The 24,682-nt window shown below is 45.0% G+C and overlaps 1 long non-coding RNA gene across 1 annotated transcript; it reads left to right on the top strand.

The window, feature by feature from the left end:
• The first annotated feature begins 3,367 nt into the window (after positions 1–3,367).
• Positions 3,368–15,094, top strand: LOC120874811. Its single transcript, XR_005723725.1, has 3 exons — positions 3,368–3,378; positions 10,347–10,352; positions 15,006–15,094. It is a non-coding gene; the product is annotated as an uncharacterized LOC120874811 (long non-coding RNA).
• Positions 15,095–24,682: the final 9,588 nt, after the last annotated feature.

Here is a 24,682-nt window from a genome sequence, read left to right as displayed (position 1 = left end):
TAACTTTAAGAGCATTGTTGGTTTCCAACGTCCCCCAAATCAGGATAATGGTCCTGTGAACTCTACAAATGTCAGCAGTTGCGTAGGGACTCAGCACAGTCCAATAGGCTTCTGAATAATTCCGCAGTGTGTTATTCATCCTCTCTCCTCAAATTCAGGAGACTGACTTGGTTTCACAAAGGAGAACAAAAAGTTCTGAATACAAGACTAAAAGGCAATGAACTCTCCCTTTTAAACAATACATTGAGCAGCAAAGCGAGTTCTACTGGGCCCTTGTTCATCTTGCTACTTATTAGTCTTGGAGGTGAAGGATAGGACGCAATGGACCACTCTATAAACCTGAGTCTGATCACTTCTGATCTCATTCCAATGATGTTTCTCCAGAGAGCTTCAATAGGTGAGGTTAAAGAGAAAGGAAAAATGGAGCCTGCCAGAGCTCAGCTGGGTTCCTCATCTGCCTGTAGGTGTCGCTATTTTTATTTTATTTATTATTATTATTATTTTTTTTTAATTACTTGTCCTTGTCTGTGTGTACTAGGTACTGGGCTAAGTGCTGTGAATGTAGGCATTCAGTGAAATGTTTCTTCTCTCTGGGGGCTTGGACTAAAGCAGAGTTGGGTTCAGGAACATATAAAGACCCTGGTATAACATAACTTTTCATTCCTTATGCCAAGGAATTGAGGCCCTCTGTCCCCTGCTTGATAGAATTTTGTGTCATAAACAGCCTTCTTGAATGTAGCAGCCCTGCCCAAGCCAGGACAGATTTGGAAAAGCAGAGCTTCCGACAGTGAAGTCTTAAATGGACAGCATTTCAGACACAACAGAACTCTAGACAAGGGTGGTCTGAATCTCAGTGCTTTGCTTCTGATCTACTACTACGTCCTCCTACCATTTTGGACCTCCATTTCTTTCCTTTTTTTGTTTTAAATTGAAGTACAGTTAACTCACAATTTTGTCTTAGTTTCTGGTGTTCAGCAAACTGACTCAGTTTTAAATATATACATATGCATATATTGGAGAAGGAAATGGCAACCCACTCCAGGGTTCTTGCCTGGAGAATCCCAGGGACCAGGGAACCTGGTGGGCTGCCGCCTATGGGGTCGCACAGAGTCGAACACTACTGAAGTGACGCAGCAGCAGCATATATATATGTGTAAGAATCTGAAAAAGGAAATATATACATATGTGTGTGTATTCATACACGTATATTCTTTTTCAGGTTCTTGTATATCATTGCTTTGTTCTTTTTATGGCTGACGCCCCACCGTGTGTGTGTACCGCCTCTTCACCCATCCCTCTTTCAGTGGGCGTCTAGGTTGTTTCCATGCCCTGGCTGTTGTAAACAGTGCTGCAGTGAACAGTGGGTTGCATGTATCCTTTCAAACTAGATTCTTCTCTGGATATATGCCCAGGAGTGGGATTGTTGGATTATACAGTAGTCTTGCTTTTAAATGTTTTAGGGACCCTCCGTGCTGTTTTCCATAGCGACCACACTAATTTCCATTCCTGCCAACAGTGTGGGAGGGTTTCCTTTTCTCCACACCCTCTGCAGACTTTATTATTTATAGAGTTTTTGGGGGCGGTGGATGTTTTGACTGGGGCTAAGAGGTGCTTCGTTGTGGTTCTCACGTACGTTTCTGTGATGACGAGCACTGTTGAGCATCTTTGCGTGTGTCTGTTGGCCACCTGAATGTCTTCTTTGGAGAAATTAGAGCCCTATTTCTTACAGCTCCTTGGCGCTCAAGACCCCTTTCGTGACCTCTTTCCCCCGTCTCTCAGTCCTCACGGTCAGGCGGCAGACCGGTGCTGTCCGAGAGTCTGTCCGTTCTGTCTTCCCCAGTGCTGTAGCTGAGGCCCTTCCTCCTGACCGGCCCCCAGCAGCAGATGAGAACAGCTGGTCAGAAGGCTGTGCGTCTTCTCTCCGTCTGTGTGAGACATTGTTAAGTCACCTGCAGCTTCTCTTCTCTCAGATATACAACTCGCGCTCCTCTGATGTCTCCTCGTGAATCTCCTTTTCTAATCCTTGAACCACGCACCACTCACGTCCTCTGGGGAGCGGCCTGTGGGCCCGCTTGTGGACTCAGCCGGCGGAGGTGGTGAGACAGCCGGGCCGCCCTGACCCGGTGGACAGTCCTGCACGCGGGAGCCCGGCCCTCCACTCAGGATGGGAATGCAGCAGAGGAATGAGATGAACAGCAGTACAGCCCGTGTGTTTGTGTGCCCTGGCCCCAAACTCCTGTGTTGAAGCCCTCATCTCCAGCATGATTATGTTTGGAGAAGGACCCTCCAAGGAAGTAAGTAATGTTAAAGGAGGTCGTGGGCCAGGCCTGATCTGATGGGCTTAATGACTCTATGAGATGAAACCCCACTTGCCAGCTCTTGCACACACATACACCGAGAGAAGGGCGTGCAAGGACCGCCCCGGGGAAGACAGCCATCTGTGAGTCAGGGAGAGCGTCCTCGCTGGAAACTGACCGCGCCAGCACCTCGACCAGGGACTTCCAGCTTCTCGAGCTGTGAGAAAATGAAACTCTGTTGTTAAGCCACCCAGTGTGGTCTTTTCTTGGGGCAGCCTGAGAAGACAAATGCAAGCTGTTCCTGGGCAATCCTTAACTGCTTCTCTCTGCGTCTGGATCCTCCCAAGGCCTGTTCCTGCGCGAGCCTGCCAGCATGCTGGGTTCCCTGCCTCCCCTGTGTTTCTGACCTACTTCTCCAGGAGAATATTTAAGACTGCATTTTCAACAGGGCATTTTCCTGTTACTGATATTGAGGAATCCATTATGCAGATGAGTTGGTTGAACCAGGCTTTTACTTGATGCTGTAGCTAGTTTTTTTTCCCCACTGGAATTGATTTAGTCTGTAGTATATTCAAATCTATTTAATAATAAGCTATACCATGAGGACATTCTACATTATTATTAAAATATCAGGAATCATTGTCTGATGAGGTCTTCAGCATTATGTTTTAATTATACATAGAGAAAAAGAATTCTTAGGCTTCAAGTCAGGGTGTAATTTTTAAAAAATTATTTAAATTGACTTTGAAGCACCTTCCAGTCATTTGTTCAATGGTTAAATTCCCCAGAATACCTGCTGTTTTCTAGCTAATTTTTTGACATTATTATCTTTCTGGAAACAGAGCTGCTATTTAACTCAGCTAGCACTGAACAGAAACTGATTATTCTCTTTTGATGTAACTGGAATGACTTAAATTCTTACAGTCTTTTGTGTTAAGGTAAGATTAAAGCAGAGGAGAGAAGTGTTCTGTCTTACAGCTCAAAGTAAATATTTCAATATGAAGTGAGTGTAATTTCTTTAGGAAAACATACGTGAAGGATGGGTCATTGTGTGTTCAGTAGCACAGCCTGAGAGAGAGATGTAAGCAGTGCCTACAGCGTTCTTTATTCTTAAATGATGCAAGGGCATCCTTTGACTCTGGTCATGATACATGACTGAGCAGGAGAAGGTGAGGCTAAGTTATACCCTAGACTCTTCTTTCTGTAAATCAGAGACTTGTCATTCAGTTCAGTTCAGTCGCTCAGTCATGTCCGACTCTTTGCAACCCCATGAATCGCAGCACGCCAGGCCTCCCTGTCCATCACCAGCTCCCAGAGTTCACTCAGACTCACGTCCATTGAGTCAGCGATGATATCCTGCCATCTCATCCTCTGTCTTCCGCTTCTCCTCCCGCCCCCAATCCCTCCCAGTGAGTCAACTCTTTGCATGAGGTGGCCAAAGTACTGGAGCTTCAGCTTTAGCATCATTCCATCCAAAGAAATCCTAGGGCTGATCTCCTTCAGAATGGACTGGTTGGATCTCCTTGTTGTTCAAGGGACTCTCAAGAGTCTTCTCCAGCACCACAGTTCAAAAGCATCAATTCTTCAGCACTCAGCTTTCTTCACAGTCCAACTCTCACATCCATACATGACTACAGGAAAAACCATAGCCTTGATTAGGCGGACCTTAGTTGGCAAAGTAATGTCTCTGCTTTTGAATATACTATCTAGGTTGGTAATAACTTTTCTTTCAAGGAGTAAGCCTCTTTTAATTTCATGGCTGCAGTCACCATCTGCAGTGATTTTGGAGCCCAAAACAATAAAGTCTGATACTGTTTCCCCATCTATTTCCCATGAAGTGATGGGACCAAATGCCATGATCTTTGTTTTCTGAATGTTGAGCTTTTAGCCAACTTACCTTATCCATAATCCATATTCCTGTCAGAGTTCCTTTTTTGTTTTTGTTTTTTTTTCCCCTTTTTCAGTTTTTTTACATTTTTTCCTTTTTATATTTTATGTTTTTTTTTAAGCATCTTTTCAAATTAGAGGATAATTGCTTTACAATGATGTGTTTGTTTCTGCTACAGCAATGTACGTCAGCTATATGTGTATATTTATCACCTCCCTTTTGAGCCTCCCCCCAACCCAGCCCCATCTCACCACTCTAGGTCATCGCAGAGCACCGAGCTGAGCTCCCTGTTCTGTACAGCAGCTTCTGGTACTAAGTTGCTTCAGTTGTGTGCAACTATTTATGACTCTATGGACTGTAGCCCGCCAGGCTCCTCTGTCCATGGGATTTTCCAGGCAGGAACACTGGAGTGGCTTGTTGTGCCCTCCTCCCAGGAATCTTCCTGACCCGGGGACTGAACCCCCATCTCGTATGCCTCCTGCGTTGGCAGGCTGGTTCTTTACCACTAGCGCCACCTGGGAGGCCGACAGCAGCTCCCACCAGCCATCTATTTTATGCGCGGTAGCGTATGCATGTCAATGCTACTCTCTCAGTTTGTCCCTCCTCACTTCCCTGCTGTATGCACAGGTCCATTCTCCACGTCTGCTGGGTTGGAGTTCTTTGTGAATTATAATCCATTTCAGTCACTGCAGCTTGTTAAAGGACTTAAGGCAGCAGAGACGAGTATAGCTTGAGAGCTTTAAGTAGAATTTAGACAAATTAGAGCTTCCGAACTATTGAGCAGTGAGTTTTAGCAGCTCTCAAAAGCATCCCTGGGTATCCACTAGTTTCTGAAAAACAAAGATCCAACAACAAAGGAGAGATCAATGTGCTATTAAAAAAATAATACAGTCAGCAAGATTCATAACAGCTCTTGGGCTTCCTATTGATAGCGCCGTTTGGAAGTCACTAAAGAATTTGCTCGAACTGGACTCCAGGCTGCAGACGTCTTCACTTTTGTTCAGGTGAAGGTGCAAAGCAGATTGCTCGGTAAGCCCTTTCCATCAAAAAGAACTGTGGTGACAATCCAGCTATGTCCTTTTCATTGTCAGCCTCAGCTAGTTCATTCTTCAAATGTCTAATGACCAATCGTTAGTAAAATTAAGTCATCTTGGCTCCAAATACCGGTATCTCCCAGGACTTCAGTGCTGACCCTGTCCATCCTTTCCAACAGTGCACTATAGACTCAGCATGTCTTATTTTTGCCATTCACCTTCTCTTCTCAGAATGGGGGCTCCACCCTCCAACTTGCCTATTTCTGTCAGCGTTTGAAGGACCCCTCATGCAACTACAGCAGACCTTTACTGGGTGAAGATGCAGTGCCCACATTCACAGTTCAGAGCTGGTGTTCTGCCGGGAAAGTCAGGACCAAAGTGAGAAAGGGGGCGAGCTCCGAAGGCTTATGAAAAGGAAAGCCGGTCTCTGTCTTGGAGAGGCTGACAGTCTGCTGAGGAGGCCGTGTAAGGCATAGAATGAATGACTGGAAAACCAGTGTTCCATCAAATACTGGTTTAAGGAAATGTACCAAACTTCTTGCATATCCCTTCTCCTCAGAACATCTCATGTTATCTTGGAAGAGAGAATGGCTAATAGGATGGTCACTTAATACAAAATTAGACAGTGTAACATGCTACGTATCTGCTGAAAATTAGTAGGTTATCTGTTATTAATACTTTCTCTTACTTTTGCAATGCATCATTACGAAGACTGAGAAACGCTATATAGTGTCTCCATCATTCTCCACAGCAAGGCTTGATAAATAGCCACGCAATGTTCATCTTCACTGCGTAGCCAAGTAACTTATGATCAGGCATCAACATACATTGTTAAGAGCTGAAAGAGCTGTAGGTACTTTGTGTCCACTTCCATGTGGTTTATGAAAATCTCCCAAGTAAACAAGAGCAAGGTAACTGTGAAGCAGGGTTGTCTTACATTGCTGGGCTTGGGCTTTTGAATATTCTCTGTAGTGCAGAAATAATTCTGACTCTGTCATGTCTCTGGATAGTGGTGCTTCTTCATTCTATATTCTACATGGGACTTTTATTTTTAAGATAAAAAAGCTAGTATAGGGGATGACCCAGAGAGATGTTGTGGGGAGGGGGGTGGGAGGGGGGTTCATGTTTGGGAACGCATGTACACCTGTGGTGGATTCATGTCAATCTATGCCAAAACCAATACAGAATTGTAAAGTAAAAATTAAAAATAAATAAATAAATTTTAAAAAAAAAAAGAAAAGCTAGTATATCAGGCATAGGAGGCAATTGGAAATAAAACTGCCTCAGCACCCTGCACGTTGTGTGAACATCGCCTTCTCGCCTTCACGCAGTGCGTGCTCAAGGAGCCCATGTGCTCCCTGTTACGCGTGGTGCATCTGCAGGCCTGGGTCATGGGAAAACACGAATCTCTTCACATGGATTTAGTTTGATTTACAATAGCCAGAGCTTACTAAAATGCCTTTTTAAAAGTTTGAAAAGGATCTTCCCTGGTGGTCCAGTGATTAAGACCAGACTTCCAATGCAGGGATGCAGAGGACATGGGTTCAGTCCCTAGCAGAGGAACTAAAATCCTGCATGCTGTGTAGCATGGCCAAAAAGAAATTTTGAAGTACTCATTGGAGTGGGTGATGACTATTTGCATTATTAAATTTAAGCTACTTTTAAATAATGTGGAAAACAGATAGGCATGTGTATGCAAGTATGATACAAAAATAACCTTGAACTCCTAGGTGTTTTCATAATCTGTTGACCATGATATTGACCTATTGACCCAAGTGCAATAAAGTCATCAGATTCCTAGTTTAGGACTTTTTTTTTTGAGTGTTCTTGACTCTTATTTCCATATCTATTGGCCTTAGCTGAGGTCTCAAGTGTATCCCATCATGACTGTCCATCTTGATAGCAAGTCTTTGATTCTTGACCTAATTTACCTCTAAGTGAATTGAGTAAGCTCATTAGCCTCATAAATTTGTGCGTTATGGGGAAAGCCATGTTTGACACTGTGGAATATGTCTAAATGAGTAGGAGTTCAAAAATGTGGTTTCTTCCAGAAACACACTTGGACTCACTGGATTGTGCAGTTGGGCTGGAAACGTACTGACGTGCATGACAGCAAATTCAGCATCAGTAATAGTTTCCATAAGTCATGAAGACATTCTGATGTGATTTTTGCTTTTCTGGATTGTATACATACATGAAGAAAAAATGAGACTAGACTCATTATAGGGTCTAGACCTGGTTTCCAAGATTTATTACTCCCTCCTTCCAAAAGTTCAACCTGATACAGTAGAGGACCTTGATGGTGCTCGGTCTGGTGGTGCTATTAGTCATGTTTCAGAGCGCAGGGGTACTTGTTCACTGACTTGTCATTTGCCTCTTAGAGCCCCTGCTGGGCTGACTTTAGCCCTGTCTAACCGAGAAGGTCCAGATCCATATTCCCGTGCACAAAGGATCTCTAGGAACCCACATTTCTCCAGATTAATGCATTAATTAGTTTTTATAGTATGGTGAGTGTACTGATGCTAATAGCCTGAGGCACAGATACAGATGAGCTAACTTAGGCTGCCTTCCAGACTGAAGCCCTCCCGTCCTGGAATCAACCCTGCAGCCCTTCCCTAATACATGAGCCAGCACCTGCTCAGGAGGGGGAGAAGTAATCATGACGGCACCATCCCAGGGCCCTGGGGCTTCAGATTTAGCATCTGCCCCCTCGGGGGCAAGATTCCCTGGCACTGTCATCAATGTTTCTCCACATTCTCCTCACTTTGGGGAGTAAACAAAACCTGATTCCTCTAGTCTAATCAATTATACTCTAAGGGCTGTGAATATGCAGAGAGCTGGGTACCTGTTCCTGCAATTTGGGGAGCATTACAGCATCCTGTGGTTCTTAGCAAATAGCACTGAGATGTGGTTGTGAAAAATTCAGCATCACTCCCTGATCTCCCTCTCCCTCCGCCACCTCCCTCCCTCCCTCCCTCCCTCTCTCTCTCTCTCTCATGTCCCTAGCCCTGCTAACCTGCCAAATCTGCTGGGAGCCCCTTATTGTCTGATCATTGCACTCAACAATATACCTGCACAGCGACACACCCCTACAACAGAAGCAGCCAGCGTGTGTGAACCTGCTCAGCCCATTTGCAGCGGGAGTTTGAGGCCTCCAGGGCCTCGGCTTCTGAATGCACTGTGCTTTTCAGCCCTTACCCACCAGCTGGGGGGCTTATTTGCAGGTAGTGCCTGTTGCCATTGAGAATAACTGCTTTATCTTGTGAGCTGTATGGATTTTACTCACTCTCAACCTCTTTACAAGTACGTTTTCTGGATTGGAAGTTCACTTAATCGCCTGAAGGGAAGAAGCTCGGGCGAGCTGGCAGCGAAGGCACACAATGGCCTGCGGGACAGTGCCTCGCGAGTGTGCACGCTCCTCCTGCCGGGCACTCCTCGGAGCACATTCTCCTCTACTCTCCCAAACCCTCCTCATCTCTGTGACACCTCCAGGGTCCCGGTAGTCTTCATTTCAGTCTCGTGGGGTTGGTTCGTTTACTTTTCTCTGTCTTGAGCTGAGTTGGGGCCGGGAGTGTAGAGGTTCTGTCAGGGTCTGGTCACCAATTATAAGTACATGAGAGGATCTCTCAACAGGTTTTAGGTTCCATGTGTCCCGGATCCACCATGTACTTGTCAGGGTCGGGGGCTCTGGAGCCCAGCAACACAAGGCCAAAGGCCTGTTAGTCCTGTTCATTATGGCGACCACCAGCTTGGATGCAGAGAAGGCAACGGCACCCCACTCCAGTACTCTTGCCTGGAAAATCCCATGGACAGAGGACCTGGTGGGCTGCAGTCCATGGGGTTGCTAAGAGTCGGACACGACTGAGCGACTTCATTTTCACTTTTCAGTTTCAAGCATTGGAGAAAGAAATGGCAACCCACTCCAGTGTTCTGGCTGGAGAATCCCAGGGACAGGGGAGCCTGTTGGGCTGCCGTCTATGGGGTAGCACAGAGCCGGACACGACTGAAGCGACTTAGCAGCAGCAGCAGCTTGGATGAGTCACTTCTCTCGGTGAACATGACATTTGCTTCTTTACCTGAAAAACACATGTAATGATGCATTCCTCCCTGGACTTCGATATGGATTCATTAAACTAGATAATGCATGTAAATAGTTTGGCCTGGTGCCTAAATCAAAGTAAATGATCCGTAATCATTAATTAGAACCATCATAACTACTGCTTTATTATTTATGGTGCTGGTTCAGTCTGTAAGTTGTGTCCCACTCTCTGAGCCCCCATAGACCCCACTGGCCTCCTCTGTTCATGAGATTTCCCAAACAAGAAGACTGAAGCTACTTCCTTCTCTGGGGATCTTCCTCACCCAGGGATTGAACCTGGGTCTCCTGAATTGCAGGAGTATTTCCCTGGAGGCTCAGATGGTAATGCATCTGCCTACAATGTGGGAGATCTGGGTTTGATCCCTGGGTCAGGAAGACCCCTGGAGAAGGATATGGCAACCCACTCCAGTACTCTTGTCTGGAAAATCCCTTGGACGGAGGAGCCTGGTAAGCTAAAGTACATGGGGTCGCAAAGAATGGGACATGACTGAGCGACTCCTCTTTCACTTTCTTTCTCCTGAATTGCAGGCACATTCTTTACCAACTGAGCCACCAGGAAAGCCCTTATCATTTATAGAACAGGTTATAAACATACCAGGACGTTTTACTCTAAATGCATACACATAAAAATAAAGACAAAATACTTTATGTGAACTGTTACTCTAAGTTTCATGCTGTATAATTCCTTGAATGTTGATCATACTCAACCTTTGTATTTGCATATATATTATTAATGCATTTATCTTTAATTCTTTCAGGTACCCTAAGCTTGTTTAGTATTTAATGATTCTTTCTGAGTAAGAGATAACCCTGTATGGTTTTCTTTCTATTAAATTCCATTTTAAGAGTCCCAGTGTCATTATTTATGTCCTCCACGTAAGCTACTGTTGTTGAATGCTATTGGTCAAGGGGTGACAATCTCTCTTGCTTTTTGTTCCATCATTCAACCTGAGATGATGAATAGATCCTATGTGATCTAAGTGTGTGATCAACATATTCATTGTATAATGCACAAACACACACTGGAGATATAGGTGTGTAGATATATAGATCACTTATATGCACATTATAAACATATTGTTTTAGTTTTCTAGACTCGCTGTAACAAATTATCACAAACTTGATGACTTAAAATATCAAAAAATCTATTTGCTCACCATTCTAGAGACCAGAAGTCCAAAATTAAGATGTTGCAGAGCAAGGCTCTTGCTGAAGACTCTAGAAGAGAATTTGTTCTTGCTTCTTCTAGCTTCTGTGGCTCCAAGAATCCCTTGGCTTGAGGCTGCATAACTCCATTTCTGCCTCTGTCTGCACATGCACTTCCCCTCTGTGTTTGAAATCTCTCTCTGCTTTTTTCTTTTAAGGACCCTTTCATTAGGTTTAGGGTACACCCAGATAGGGCTTCCCTCGTGGCTCAGATAGTAAAGAAACTGCTTGCCAATGCAAGAGACATGGGTGCAATCCCTGGGTCGGGAAGATCCCTTGGAGAAGGAAATGGCAACACACTCCAGTCTTCTTGCTTGAGAAATCCCATGGACAGAGGAACCTGTTGGGTTAGAGTCCATGGGATTGCAAAGAGTCAGACACAACTTAGTGGTAAATAACAACAACTCTTTTACAGAGTAGACAAAATCCACAGGGGATGATAGAAAGAGGAACACAGCTAGTCCTTACTCTGTGCATTATCCCAAGCATCTTATCACCTGCTCACTGTGAACTTAAGATGGTATGAATGAGTAAATGAAGTCTTATACGTGATGTCAGCCCCAGAATGCTTTTGATTTACTATTAATTGCAACAGGTATGATTACATGTGAGGACCAGACTCCCAAAGAGGTGAAGTTACTTCTCATCCAGGCCAGGATGAGATTTGAACTTACGCCTGCTCACCCGAAGTTCTTGCTTGTTCTGCCATATCAGGTTACAAGCTAATTAAGGCAGGTGCCTGGTCCTGCCCTGATTCAAGCTTCCAGGGCTTCTGGATATGCAACCTCAGAAGCAAGAGGAACACTTGAGATGCTGAGCAGCCTTGGCACCAAGATTTTTGTTCAGAGGCTTCAGAAAAAGCTCTTTTAGACAGAGAAGTATCTAGAAATCTGTTTATCTTGAGAAGATCTGAGTGTAAGTCCTGCTTAGACTTCTTACTTGCTGTCCAGTTCTTGGCAAGTCCTTTCATGCCTCTGATCCATCTGTGTGTCTGTAAAATTAGAACTTTAGCACCTGTCTTGCTTCTGACAAGGATATTAGTCAAGAGACACTGTAAAAATAGCTGTACCGATGTTAAGATGTGATCACGAGGAGGTGTTTGAACTCAGTGACAGACAGGCAGCTCCTTGCATGACAAGTTCTGCAACCCAAAGACTTTAGCACTGCTTGTCCACCCGCCCACCAGGCCATCAGCTCTGCTCCACGCATTTCGACTCTGCCATGGTGCTGGGCTGCGGCTCTAACTCCTTTTATGATGGGACACTGATGACAGGATTTGCAAGGCCAGTGTCTTCACTGACACCTGAACTCACATAAATCATCTCATACTGTGCACAGCCCTAAGAAGATGCCTATTTACAACAATGTAAATATTTGTTGCTTCAGTGGAAGAGTGGACACAGGCCTTCGAGACTGTTTTCAGTGAGCTGTGAGATTAGGCTCTCCAGGTGGTGCTAGTGGTAAAGAACCGGCCTGACTATGCAGGAGACATAAGAGACAAAGGTTTGATGCCAGGGTTGGGAAAATCTACTGGGGGAGGGCATGGCAACCCATTCTAGTGTTCTTGCCTGGAGAATCCCATAGACAGAGGAACCTGGCTGGCTATAGTCCATGGGGTTGCTGAGAATTGGACATGGCTGAGGGATTGGGGGCAGGAGGAGAAAGGGACGACAGAGGATGAGATGGCTGGATGGCATCACTGACTCGATGGATGTGAGTCTGAGTGAACTCAGGGAGTTGGTGATGGACAGGGAGGCCTGGCGTGCTGCGATTCATGGGGTCACAAAGAGTTGGACACGACTGAGCGACTGAACTGAACTGAACTGAACTGAAGTGACTTAGCAGCAGCAACAGGGGGTTACTGCCACCCTATCAGGGACTCTAACGTCTGAACTTGCAGGCATCCTTGTCGATGGCTGTGCTGTTGCCTGCCAGGGCAGCCCAGGGCAGACTCAGGGGGCAGGACCCGGGTGGCAGGCCTGCAGCCCTCCTCTGTCGGGCTGGCCAGGGGCACCTCTGAAACCTGCATCAACACTCAGCATCCCCCTGTAGTGGAAGTGCCTCCCCAGGGCCAGGCATCCTCCTCAGTTCTGCTTATTATCCGGCTTTTTCCCTCTGCCAGCTATTTTTGGATGTTGCCCTCCAGACCAGTCATCATGATACTGAATTTTGAGATGTCAGCCAGCCATTCTGAGTCTTCTTGACCCTTTGCCCAGGGAGCTGTGGCGGGAGAGGCGGTGTTCCTCATCATTGCCACTGTCCACGCTTTGCCCTGTCAAGGAAGACACACGTGCCCCTGATCACCTCAAATCGTTCGCCTTGTGCCTGAGTTGAAGCGGTTGCTTCTCGACAATGCCCCTCCCCACCCTGCCGTGTACTTCTCACTGGAGATAGATTTGGGTGCACTCTCTCTTATGAGTTCACTGGTGCACATGATCACGTCTCCCTCGACTTGCAGTCCAGAGATGTCGTTACCATGTGACTTGACTGCCCCGAGGCCAGAAATCTGATAAAGATGACTTGCCGGTCTTGTTATGCGCGCTGTTCCTTTTCCATAGCTCGTTGCCAGCCCAGGTATCACTCTTTGGGGGCAGAGTCACAAGTTAATTGAATGCTGCCACATTGCATCTCACAGAGAATCCTTTCTCTAACACGCGTGACTGGTTATGTCTCCATGTAGAAATTCTTCTCTTCTGCTGTGCAAAGCGTAAGTGGAAATATAAAGTCACGGAGAACAGGGGCTTTATTCTTGATTGGAATGAAAATGTGACAGAAATAGGACTCTGGTTGAGAAAGTGCTTCGCTGGTTGTCAGCACTTTCCTCTAACAGAGTGATGCAGTTTTTTAAAATGTTTCTTTTTTTTAAATCATCCTCCTGCACTTTATATACTTCAGTTCATGTTAAGATGAACTGAGTAGATGGCAGAGAACAATTCTTAAAATATGTGAATACCAAATGCAAGATAAAAAACGTAATTGCAGTTTAGACTTCAGATTTATTTGAAAAGGGGATAATGATAGTAATTACCCAGTTTGAGTTTTGTAGAAGGCTAATTAGATCCCCAAAGCATTTGTATGCACAAGGAAAACCATAAATACAAAAGACCATCTGGTCCTTATCAGCTTACAACACTAACACTGTCTGTAATTATTTTTTTTATATTGTTTTGATGTTGACATTTTACAGAGTGATACATTCTATCCCGGTTAGGGAAACCTACATTTCTGAAGACCTGGGGGTTTGCCCCCATGCTCCTAATAAAAGTTTTAGGGTTCCACAGGCAAAAGAGATACTGCTTTTGAGAAATAGGTAAACATCCATTCATTATACCTATTGTTCCAGAAATGTGTTGTTTATAAACTTCTCTGGTTCATCTGACTTGTCTTGTTAATAACTTCATCTTCCAGATACTTGGATTCAGTTAGGTTTTGGGGGTTTTGTTTTTAGGTACAATGGAGAGTGACAGGTTGAGCTGTGTTGTAGGGCACAGATGAACAGCATCTCTTTGTCATTTTCTATAGTTAGCTCTATACCTGGCAATTTGGAGATTACAAATTAACATGATCTGTTTTTATGTTCATTGACTATCTCCCTTACTGCAATGTCAGCTTAAAAAGAGCAGAGATTTTGTCCTATTTATTTTGTTGTATCTCTTACCTTTTATAATAGTACCTGGTACATGGTAGATATGCCATAGCTATTTGTTAAAGTGAGTTAAGAAATGAAGTAGAATGCATGATTTCAGCTTCAGGATGTTTATGTCTTGCTATCAGATGTTACATAATAAACCACCCCATAAGTTTCCTGGTGACTCAGATGATAAATAATCTGCCTACAACATAGGAGACTCAGGAGATACAGGTTTCATCCCTGGGTCAGGAAGATTCCCCTGGAGAAGGGAATAGCTACTCACAACAGCGATTAACAAACACATAAAGTTAAATGGCTTGAAACAACTAATATTTTATTAGATCTTAAGATTTGGTTAGCTTAGGATTTGTGCATGACTCCACTGGGAGTTCTTTTTTTGCATGGTGTTGATGGAGGTCAGTTGGTGGTACTTAGCTGGCAGATGAACTGGTCTAGAAGGTCCAAGAGAGCTTTATCATATCTAGTCTTTGAGGGAATGGATGGAAAATTGTGAAGTGAAAGTGTTAGTTGCTCAGTTGTGTCTGATTCTTTGTGACCCTGTGGACAGTAGCCCTCCAGGCTCCTCTGTTATGAGATTCTCCAGGCAAGAATACTGAAGTGGGTTGCCATTTCCTTCTCCAGGATGATAGAAGGCCTGACCCAACTGGGACTATTGATCCTAGCATCTACATGGACTTTCCATGTGGCTTGGGCTTCCCACAGGGTTGTAACACTAGGTTTTAAGAGGGTGAAACAAAAGGCGCGAGTACTGGGGACCAGCCCTGGTTAGATCCAGGGTATCCGAAGCGTGGACGATGTTGGCGACTGAGATTTATTTATTTATTTAGAGAAATAGAGAGGGATAAGGAAAGAACGTTGCAGTTAAGAAAACAGATGAGAGAAAGAGGCTGATATTCCTTGGTTTACACAGAAAGCCAATAAAGTCCTAAGACAAGGGACTTACACCATTCACGTAGGCCACAGGCGCCCGCTTGAATAGCAGAGGGTGCCCCACCTTGGGCTCCCTCTCACGTGGGTCTTAGAAGCCCAGGCAGAGAAGTGAACACAGCGAGCCCCTGCACTCCAGGGGATCAGCCTGAAAGAGAGAGTAAGAGAGAAAAAGGAAAGAAAAAATTGACAGGGGGGAACCAGGCTTTTGTGGAAACTGGTCCTGGTCCGTCTCTTTATTTTTCAGGGAAGCTTTTATACTTTGGGTTGTACATAGAGATAAATGTAAGAAACAGAGTCAGGCAGGGTCGGCAGCCCTGACCCTTATCGAGACCAGGCTTTCTCTCTGCATACCTAGCTGTATACCACAGGTCTTAGGTGATTTACATCATCTTCTGGCCAGGAGGCCTATTAGCATTTTATGACCCTTTTCTGATAAGGGTCTGTCAACCAGAAAACTTATTTGCCCTAAAAGTGTTGTTCTTTCCAAAGTCTGGTGCTACTCTCAGAAAGCACTAAATAAAGTTACATTTTTACATAGCAAGGATACAACGATTTATAACAAAGAAAGAGGAGTACGGTGATTTATAACAAAGAGAAAATTCATTAACTCAAAAGTCTAGTATTGCTAACATCAAAACTACTATATTCCTATTTCTGCATCCCAATTACATTGATTAGTATCCTCCCAGGTGCCTAAAAGATAAAGGATATGGAGGCCTGGTGGCAATCATTAACTCAACAATGAAACCCTTCACCAATATAATTCTTAGCTCTTTAAAAGGTTCTATATCTTTAAGATGTTTTAAGCTTCCTGTGCCTCTTGTGGTTAGGAGGCTGCAAACAATCACATGCATAGTTGTAAAAGTCCGGGTAAACCTGTCAGGCAAGTTAGAGAGCCATCAGAGGGATTTGAGCTGAGACACTCCTTTTATATGCAGGAGACTATTAACTGGAGCTCTAAGTTAACTTTTTCCAGAGAAAGGTGGTCAGGGATAGCCCCCTGTTAATGTCAGAGGAGTTGGTGAAAGTCATAAAATAGTAAGACAGACAGATTCTGGTTTTGGGGTAGATGCTCGGGCAGGTCCAGGGGGTCCCTCAAGTCCTGACTCGCCTTTGCCTGTCAGGGCTCTTCCTCATGACCTTTGTCATGGGTGGGATCTCCCGTGCTGGCTCCCGGCGTGAGAGGATATGCATGGAATGGCTTTAACAGCCCTTTCACCATATGTAAATATTTAAGCGAATCCCTGAAGTCAGGTCAGATTCAGTGCGAGGATAGCTGATTCCTCTTTCAGTAGCAAAAATAACTGCAGCCCATCTTGAATCTATCACACCATCCAATTTGAAGCATAGTTACTGAACACCCTAAAAGACATATTTAGGTGAGAGTGATATGTGCTATATATGTAAATATCACATGAATACAGAGTATGAAATCCGCAGTTTGAGGTTAGACTTCATGGATCCCATGGGTGAGGTGTTTTTTTTTTTTTTTTTAACTTTTTATTTTGTATTCGGGTAGAGCCAGTTGACAATGTTGTGATAGTTTCAGGTAAACAGTGAAGGGGCTCAACCATGCATATACATGCATCCATTTTCCCCCGAATCCCCCTCCCATCCAGACTGCCACATGACATTGAGACGAGTTTAATGTGCTATAGAGTAGGACATTGTGGGTTATCCATTTTAAATATAGCATCCTAAGCTTCTTAACTGTCCCTTACCCCGGTCGGGCAACCGTAGATTCCTTGTCCGAGTCTGTGGGTCTCTTGCTGCTCTGTAAGTGCATTCATGGCATTTCTGTTTAGAGTCCACGTATGAGGGATGCCAGACGATATTCTTCTTCTCTCTCTGACTTACTTCACCCAGCAGGACACTCTCTAAGTCCATCCCTGTTGCTGCAAATGGCATTATTTCGTTATTTTTAATGGCTGAGTACTACTCCATTGTATGTACATGCTACATCTTCTTACCCACTCCTTTATCGATGGACATTCAGGGTGCGTCCATGTCTTGGGTGTAAACAGTGCTCCAGTGAACACTGGGGTGCTCACATCTTTTCAGATCATGCTTTTCTCTGGATAGATGTCCAGGAGTGGGATTGTGGTGTCATGTAGTAGCTCTGTTTTGAGGTTTTAAGGAAACTTCACTGTTCTCCATAGTGGACAAACCAATTTACATTCCTACCAACAGGACCGGAGGGTTTCCTTCTCTCCACACCCTCTCTAGCATTTACTGTTTGTGGATTTTTAGATGATAGCCATTCTAGCTGGTGTGAAGTGAATCTCATTGTAGTTTTGATTTGCATTTCTCTAATAATTAGCAGAGACATTACTTTGTCAACAAAAGTCCATCTAGTCAAAGCTATGGTTTTTCCAGTAGTCAAGTCTGGATGTGAGAGTTGGACTATAAAGAAAGCTGAGCGCTGAAGAATTGATCCTTTTGAACTGTGGTGTTGGAGAAGATTCTTGAGAGTCCCTGGGACTGCAAGGAGATCCAACCAGTCCATCCTAAAGGATATCAGTCCTGAGTGTTCATTGGAAGGACTGATGTTGAAGCTGAAACTCCAATACTTTGGCCACTTGATGTGAAGAGCTGACTCATTTGAAAAGACCCTGATGCTGGGAAAGACTGAAGGCAGGAGGAGAAGGGGACGACAGAGGATGAGATGGTTGGATGGCATCACTGACTCAATGGAGATGAGTTTGGGTAGACTCCAGGAGTTGGTGATGGACAGGGAGGCCTGGCATGCTGCAGTTCATGGGGTCACAAAGAGTCAGACACGAGTGAGCAACTGAACTGAACTGAACTGAACTGAACTGAGTAATTAGCAGTGTTGAACATCTTTTCATGTGCTTCGTGGCCATCTGTATGTCTTCTTTGGGAAATGTCTGTTTAGGTCTTCTGCCCATTTGTTGATTCAGTTGTTTATTTTGACATTGTAAAGCATCATGAGCTGTTTGTAAATTTTGGAGACTAATCCCTTGTCCATCACATCATTTGCAAATATTTTCCCCTGATCTGTGGGTTGTCATTTCATTCTGTTTATTATTTTCTTTGCTGTGCAAAAGCTTTTGAGTTTAAGTAGGTCCCATTGGTTTATTTTTGTTTTTATTTCCATTATTCTGGGAGACAAATCAAAGAAGATATTGCTGTGGTTTATATCAGAGAGTGTTCTGCCTATGTTTTCCTCTAGGGGTTTTGCAGTGTCCAGTCTCACATTTAGGTCCTTAATCCATTTTGAGTTTAGTTTTGTGTGTAGTGTTGAGAATGATCTAATTTCATTTTTTCACATGTAGCTGTCCAATTTTCCCAGCACCGTTTGTTGAAGAGACCCTCTTTCCAACATTGTCATAGACTGACCACAAGTGCATAGCCCATGAGTGAGTTTTAACCTGAGCTTGAATGAAAGGAGAAGGTTTCAGAAGCTGAAAATGGTGAAGGAAGGTATTCCCAAAGAAAGAACTTTTGCTAAAACATGGGTGTAGAACCAGGATCATCAATAGTAATAGCATTTCTTTATTTAGAAGTGTTTACAGTGAACTGTGGGCTTCCCTGGTGGCTCAGAGGTTAAAGCGTCTGCCTGCAGTGCGGGAGACCTGGGTTTGATCCCTGGGTTGGGAAGATCCACTGGAGAAGGAAATAGCAACCCATTCCAGTATTCTTGCCTGGAGAATCCCATGGATGGAGGAGCCTAGTGGGCTACAGTCCACGAGGTCTCAAAGAGTTGGACACAACTGAGTGACTTCACTTTCACTTTACAGTGAATTAGAGATAACAGGACATAACCAACACCATTTTTGGAAAGACACCATTGGAAGCAATGTATATATATATTTGAATCATTTTCTATGAAATACTGACTGCTACCTCTCCTTACAGAATCCCTTGCTGAGAATTATCTCTCAGAATTGTGCTTAAAAGAGGCTTTATTAGACTTGTTCTGCTTTCTTCTTTCTGATGAAAACTAGGACAATTCCTGTTTTCTTTGTTTTACTGGCTTTTGGAGACTCAGACCCAAAAGTGAAACTCTGGCAGTTGTGTTCAGCCTTCCACTGGCATTTTTGCACTATCTCCTTTTCGTTGATCCTCGTGTTTTAATCTCTTTCTGTTTTACTAGTTTATTATATGACTAATTCTTGCTTTCATCTCCCTCTGTGTCCACAAAATAAACTAAGCAAACAAGAGCTTAGTGTCTGTGTAAATTGTTAGAGTTAGAAAAAGTTATAGAAATCATAATACATAACACAGATCCTTATTTAAAGAGAATACATCATTTAGTTTAGGGTCCAGGTACAGGAAGATGCTAAGAAAAACAGTAAACTTGAAGAATGGGCTTCAGATGAGATAATTGCTAGAAATAAGATGAACAAGGTGAGTTGTGATCACCCCATTGAGTCCTTGGATGCTAGAGTAAAGAGGCTGGTCTCAGCTGGAAAATTGGAAAAGTCTGACATCGACATGACAAAGCATTTCAAACTGATACAGTGTGTACATTTATCAAGGAGTCGAATTCTCACATGGAGTTATTTCCTCATTCAGAGAGTAACTCAGAATTCTTATAACATTTTTCATTCCCCTGAGCTGAGCAGCAGCCTCTGCTGGGAGGTCTGGGAGGTATCAGGACCTAAGATAACATTTTGTAGTTTCAGCCAAGTACGGAGTAGAGTTGGAGAGACAGCAGTTTCGTTTATCACCAACCAGCAGCCTATCAAATAAGTTGTATTACCTTTATCATATCTCTGGATCTTAATTTTTTCTGGCTTTCTAAACAAGGAACACAGGAAATTGTAGACATCTGTCTCATGTTTGATGGGGCAAATAGACTGCTCCAGCATGAGCAGGGTTTTTTTTAATAAATGTCAAATGTACAGAGCAGGAAATCACTAAATGAGTTGATAATGTGCTTACTTCCCATGCTGTACAGTCGCCCTGTCTGTGGAATTCTCCAGGCAAGAATACTAGAGTAGGTAGTCGTTCTCTTCTCCAGGGGATTGTCCCAATCCTGGGACTGAATCCAGTCCCCTGCATTGCAGGCAGATTCTTTACCACCTGAGTCACCAGGGAAGCCCTTCATAAAAAGTCTACTTAGACCCATCTCACTGGTACACCTGGATATCAAAAATCCCCTTCTCCTATGGTTAGAATAGCCGGAATGGAGATTTCAATAAAAATTCACCTGGTAATGTTGCAGGAAGAGGAAAGTGGTCAAGACCCCTGGGATACTGGAGGCTGAGAAGGCATGTTTGTCTTCATTCTGGTGGCTTGGTCTGCCACGTCTGTTCTGATGAGTGGAGGGGTGAGTGGGGTAGGAAAATAGGAACGTTCTTTCTGGGCTGTAGAGCAGATAGCAGATGAATCACGTTGCGCTATTTTTGTTGGGAGAAATGAGACTTTCTGCAAAGAAGGGACATGAAGACAAGGACTTGAAGGGTGACTCCAGTTGTTGACGCCACTGGAAACCATCCCGGACATTTTGACGGTGTCGTGGGTGCCTGGCCTCCTTGATTTCCCTTCACTCTAGTGGGTGCTGTGGTTGCTCTGCAGGCCCCTCAGGGCCAGGACCCCACCCCTTCTGCTTCTGGGAGTGCTGGTGGCTGATGGCCCTCAGCTGATTCCATCTCTGGGAATGGTCTTAGCTGAAGAGAGCCACCTGGCTCTCCCAAACAGTTTGCCTCCAGGGATATGCCAAGACCCACTTCCCTCAAGGTCAAACAGCTCTACAGGGTCATCCTGCCTCCAGAGGTGTCTCTGGATCCGCTGAGGCCTTTGCTGCACGACTGTTCCTCCGTCTGCCTGATCTACTCCTGTTATAGCCCTGTGACTGTTGATCCCAAGAGGCCCCCCAGTAATCTGTCCACACACAGATCTTCATCTCAGTCTGTTTCCTGGGAATTGTTGTCGTTCAGTTGCTCAGTCGAGTCCGACTCTGCGACCCCACGGACGGCAGCACAACAGGCCTCCCTGTCCCTCACCATCTCCTGGAGTTTGCCCAAGTTCGTGTCCATTAAATCGGTGATGCCATCCAACCATCTCATCTCTGCAGTCCTCTTCTCCTTTCGCCTTCAGTCTTTCCCAGCATCAAGGTTTTTTCCAGTGAGTTGACTCTTCACACCAGGTGACCAAAGTATTGGAGTTTCAGCATCAGTCCTTCCAGTGAGTATTCATTATTCAATTAGCTTCCTGGGAGACCTACCCCAACACACAGGCTGTCTTCAAAATTGTTTTCCAGAACCAGGATCCTACGATCGGTTGGAGACGTACTTTTGACCACGGACCGATAGCAGGCGTGGAGATGCACATTTAAGTGCAGCCTGTGGCGAATCCACATTTGAAAGACGTCATAAGACCACGGAGATCACCCAAGATTGCTGCAAATATCCCTGGGTGACCCCTTTCCTTCTGTCTCCCATCCTTGCTCTTTTTAGTCCCGTTCTGAGTCCCTTCCCATCTATTCATCTTTCTAATTCAGCTTCATGTGCCTGCCCAGCAAGGCATAAAAGGTGATATTTGTCTTTCACCACTAGTGTGTGGAACAGTGTCCAGGCACATGATGAAACACGTCGCACCCTGGATTGTGATGAAGACCAGCATTTCTCACTAATTATGAAGAATATTGGATCACTGGGTCTATTGATTTCCATTAACTTGTAGAGAGTTATGACCCTCAAAATGGAAGTCCACAGCTACTGATACCTCAGGATGGTGTTTTATAGCAAGCAAGACTCTAGAGAGTACCATAAAAATCAGCCTCTGATGCTTGTCTGAGGGTTTATGATTTAAAGAAATTGCTTGTGCTTTATCTGCAAATGCCTCCCAGCCATCCTGGGGAAGCCTGACCTGACGGAGGCAGAGGCTACACCTGAGTTGCATGCAGAGCTCAAGAACTCTTCGAGAATTGGCTGTTTGCTTTCTCCGCTCCCCTTTTCTTATACCTGTTGTTGAGGGCCTATCTCCTTGTCATGTTGCCAAGAAGTATCAAGCCTGGACATCCATCCCACATATTTTGGAAAGATCCCCCCCAAAGCTACAGAGCAGGCATCAACATCTCGGCTGAGTGTCTTGTTGTTCAGACTCTGATCTCAGAGGGCTTCACAGATTGGCCATGTGGTGCAAACGATACCAAATGAAGGAAAATGGACCTTGTATCCCCATGAAGCCAGGTCAGTCTGTCTTAGATAAGTTTTCATATCAGAGATCTAGATATGAGATAGTTACACATCAAATTAAAACAATAGTTTCTTTTCTCATTACCTTTTCTTCTTTGTTCATCAAGCACTGATTGAACACCCACTTTGCACCATTGTGTATATGACCTTTACCTTTCGTGCCTTTTGCGTTCTCCCTTCTCACTTTTTTTCTAGAGCAGATAAGCTAAGAGGAAGTCAGGTCCTTTCGAGGAGACTGCTGAGTGCTTGCCTTTTTGTGGAGATGAGCACTTTCATCAGACCCCCAGGAGGGTCCAGCGTGAGGAGTGAGCAGGTCCACCAAGACCCCGGGGAGTCATTTTCTCATCACCACTGAGCATATAACCTTCAGCAACGGAGTGCTGGTGTCAGCTCTGCTCTCCAGGTGTCGGAAGCCAGCTAGGAATCAGACAAGGAGCACTCTATGGTCTCGAGAGAGATTTATTCCAGCCTGTGGCAGAAACTTATGAAGTATTCCTCCTGCTTTACAAGAACATAGCTTTCTAGTGGCTTGGGTCTTCCAACCTCAGTGTTCATCTACTGTCGGGGGGGACTTCCTGGCAGATTTTAATACTCCGTGTTCCTTTTCTAGTCTCCCCACATACTTCCGGCCTTCTGTTTGCATTCAGCATTGCCCCCAGCCCTTGTCATGCCAACATGCAGGCATGGGCAGGTCCATGTACTATTGCTTATTGATTACACAGGGGTAAATCCCAGGGATGGGGGAGCCTGGTGGGCTGCTGTCTGTGGGGTCGCACAGAGTCAGACATGACTGAAGTGACTTAGCAGCAGCAGCAGTGGTCCATTAGCACAGAGACTTTGAAATCAGACAGCCCTAGATGGTGGATATGCTGCTGGTAAGAATTACCTGTCACACATTCAAACACACACACATACCCAAAGACCTGATTTATAGTGCTTGCTGATTTCCGTGGTGTTAATACTCCCACCAAAGGCAGGAGGAGAAGGGGACTACCGAGGATGAGATGGTTGGATGGCATCACTGACTCAATGGACATGAGTTTGAGCAAGCTCCAGGAGTTGGTGAAGGGCAGGGGAGGCCTCACGTGCTCCAGTCCATGGGGTCACAAAGAGTGGGACACGACTGAGTGACTGAACTGAACTGAATACTCCCACCACAGCCAAGTTTAAGGTACCCAAGTGAAATCACTTAGTGCAGTTAGCAAAAGATGAAATCACAGTTGAGTCTCACTCGCTAGTACCAGACACCATCAGTCCTAGGATTGAGCCATTTTCGGCCCTGGGGGACATTACTTAGCCTCTCCACGCCCCATGTCCCTCACATGTGAAATGAGGTTAATATGAAAAGAATTGCTTCAAAGGGCTATTGTGAGAATTCAACGATATTTCACATAGAAAATTTAGGTAAGCAGGCTGAACATCATAACCTTTCAGTGAGGGATACCTAGTTAGCTAGGAGTGTTGTTGCTGCTGCTAAGTTACTTCAGTCGTGTCCGACTCTGTGCAACCCCATAGATGGCAGCCCACCAGGCTCCCCCATCCCGGGGATTCTCCAGGCAAGAACACTGGAGTGGGTTGCCATTTCCTTCTCCAGTGCATGTATTCTTGGTAAGTCACTTCAGTCATGTCCAACCCTGTGCGACCCCATGAACAGCACCCCACCAGGCTCCTGTGTCCACAGGACTCTCCAGGCAAGAAGACCAGAGTGGGTTGCCATTTCCCTCTCCCAGCTAGGAGTGCTAGGCGCCCTTGTCTCATCAGTAGTCCACCTCTCTCTCTCTCTGCAGGAGGCATCACTTCTGCTGACCTTTGCACTTCCAGGTGCTCAGTGGTGAAAGAGTACACCTGCAGTGTAGGACCACGGGAACCTCGGGTTCGGTCCCAGGGTCAGGAAGATCGTCTGGAGGAGGGCATGGCAACCTAACTCCAGTATTCTTGCCTGGAGAATCCCATGGACAGAGGAGCCTGCAGGGCTACAGGCCATGAGGTTGCAAATAGTTGGACACAACTGAAGCAACTTAGCATGCACACAGGCACACTGGTGAATAGTATAAACAACCCGACTCATAATGTTGGTTTCGGTTATGGAAAGAGACTGGCCTCCCTTGGCTTAGGGGACTCGAGAAGCAAAGTAGGGCTGGAAACCCTGACCATCTCCTGTAGTTCCATCATCCTGTTTGACCCCATGGAACACAGAACTGTGAAGCCAGCTGGCCTAAGGAATGTCAGGGCAGCAGTCTTGGTGCTGCAGGATGAGTCCTCCCTAGAGGATTCCTGGGCTTGGTCGACACACCCAGCTTCAGAGACAGGTAAAACGTGAAACAGGCTTTCCTGCTGTGTAAGCCAGTATGGAGTAAAGAAGAGCTGCTGGAACTTCTAATCCAGTCTAAGACTGTGTATTGCTTTAGGC

Source organism: Oryx dammah, unplaced genomic scaffold (genome assembly GCF_014754425.2).
Source record: "Oryx dammah isolate SB20612 unplaced genomic scaffold, SCBI_Odam_1.1 HiC_scaffold_15, whole genome shotgun sequence".
Lineage (NCBI taxonomy): Eukaryota > Metazoa > Chordata > Mammalia > Artiodactyla > Bovidae > Oryx > Oryx dammah.
This window is presented reverse-complemented; position numbering and strand designations above follow the sequence as displayed.